This window comes from Pygoscelis adeliae, unplaced genomic scaffold (assembly GCF_000699105.1).
Source record: "Pygoscelis adeliae isolate BGI_AS28 unplaced genomic scaffold, ASM69910v1 Scaffold73, whole genome shotgun sequence".
NCBI lineage: Eukaryota > Metazoa > Chordata > Aves > Sphenisciformes > Spheniscidae > Pygoscelis > Pygoscelis adeliae.
In genome coordinates, this window is record NW_008824470.1 from 239,581 (window position 1) to 242,111 (window position 2,531).

The following is a 2,531-nucleotide window of genomic DNA, read 5'->3' on the forward strand; positions in this document are numbered from 1 at the left end:
ATTAAAAGTACTGAAAACTGTAAAAGGCTATGATAGTAGGACCTTTAAAAGTTAGGGTTAGGAACCACATAACTGGATTTGTAATACGCCATTACTTTGATGTCCTATGGGAAATATTTCTATTCATAGGAAAATTCCTCCATGCACTTATTATCAGAACAACCGCTAGCCTTTTCTTGGCAGGATACCCAATCCTACTGGTTTATTAGTGATATGTTTATACTACCTGTCCCAGGTGTCATACAGTATAGTACTTACTTTGAATACATAGAAATCTGTTTCCTTCAAATTAGTCATGAAACGGGCTTATACTGCTATGTAGGCATGGAGGTAAAATCCTTGGTCTACAAGCTCTTACACTGGCAGAAAAAGCAGGAGCAATCTTGGACACCAGATTTACATCAGCTGGTTTAGAAAAAGTATTTATAAATAATCCCAAGGTTTTCTGAAAATACATCATAATTTGCATTTTACTGGACAACAGAGCTTTTTGGATAGTAATGATATACAGCACTTTTAATCTTCAGGGTGCTCTGCAAACAGGAACTAATGTCTCCTTTACAGTGGAGATCTTTGAGCTCCCTGTTGCCTGACACTTCCTGGCTTTGGCCAGGAACATGATCACCGTTGCGCGGCTTGTCAACTTTTTTATTTCTACTGCCTGACCTCACTTAAGTACACCAACTTTTGTGCTTTTATTCTTACCTGTCTCAGCATAATAGGAGGGAGAGGGAGGCGGAGATTAAGAATTGGGGAGCAAAAGTGAGAACATCTCATATGACGCCAATATTTTTTTTTCCACCTCAATTCAAGCAAAAGACTACTAGAGAGCAGCTTGGAAACCCTTTAGCCATGTGTCCTTGGCTTTTTGCCTGTTTAACAGAGGTCTTGCACAACCTGTATTTTATGTGCTGTCACCTTGATTTCTCTATATTTTAGCTGGTCTCCTGGTGCCACTGTTTGCTATTGGCCTGCCTTCAAAGCGAGTGCCTGTGGACGGTACTCATACGGTATGTAACATACCGTGTGCTTTGACAACTCATGTGGTCTTAATGGGTTTCCCAGTTACAGAGGCTAAAAGAGCAAGGCAGCCTGTTCTGCAGTTCTTATGAATAAATCCTTTAGATAGGAAAAAATAAATCATTTCTACAATGTTTGTTTTTTATCTGGTAGATATAATGAAGTCTTTCTCTCCTGCGGCAGGGGAAAGTGCAAATAGGATATCCGCAATGTCATTTAAATGAATAATGACTTGGAGACTAGTTAACTTCATTTCTATAAGGCTTCATGATATCTTCAGTGCTTGCAGCTAGGTGACATGTTGAAGAACGATGTCTAGAAATCAGTGATTATCTTTGTTCAGCTATCCTATTGCATGCTTTCTTTAAATCTATATGAAAAGAAAGACGTGTTTCAGAAAGCAAGGTTATTTATATGCCTCACCTTAAAAAACAAGGAAATGAACCTTGCTGCATGGACCACTTCCTTTGATTTACTTACAGCTTTTGAAGTAGTATCTCATTATCTTCTCTTTATCCTCTTTTGTTTTCCTTGACTTTGTTATCTTGATCAGCTTTCAATCATCTCTACACTGGCTTCTCCTGGTGCTGGATCCATTCTCCTGCCTCTTGTCTTCTTTTTCTCCGTGTGAGTTAATAGTGCCATGCATATATTGTTCTATAATAAAAATAGTAACGCATCTATACCAATAAACTGAAGAACATACAGCAAATTAACTGCCAGAATCTCTAAAATTCATTCCGTTTTTAAACCTTTATTGGAGCCGTATTTCATGTTATACAAGATTTGCCTGCATTGCCTTTCATATTTCTCATTTACATATTATCATTCCCGTTCCTGTATTCTTCATTTTTATCTTCAAGTTTATATACTTTCAAGTTATACTGATTCCTTGACCAAAAAAAAAAAAGTTTTTTTGGCTTTTTTTCTGTAGCTAAAATGGTGTAAATACATTACAATGGTAATACCACTCAGCCATTTAAACTGTGTATGTAAGTAGTGAAAAGGTAATTTTAACTCACTGTATAATTCTTAACATGATTGCTCCGTTTCTCTGCATGAAATCAGAATAAATTCTGAAACAGACTGGCTGCCTAGTAGGGCTGGGATAACTATGGCTTATAGAATCTTTTAAATTTACTAGTTTAAACATAGCAGACATCTACCTAGCGTTCACTGATAACCTAATGTAGTTGTCAATTATTCTGGTTTGATCATAAATGCCATAGAGTTTTGTAGCCAGTCCCAGACATTTGTAGTTCCCACCAAACACTTCTACAGCTTGTATTCCTGCCTGCTGTCCCCACCGCCTTTGAATGCAGGGACATGCGGGCAGGGAGAGGATGAAGTCGCCTAGTCAAGTTCCCTGAATTTGTTTCTGATACAAATTAGAGGAGGTTAGAATTTTTAAAAATACAAATGCTACAGTCACAAATGGGATAATTTTCCAACAGGAAGCAGAACTCTAATTTTCCACCATTTTTGATGATGCAAAATTTCTTTGATCTTCT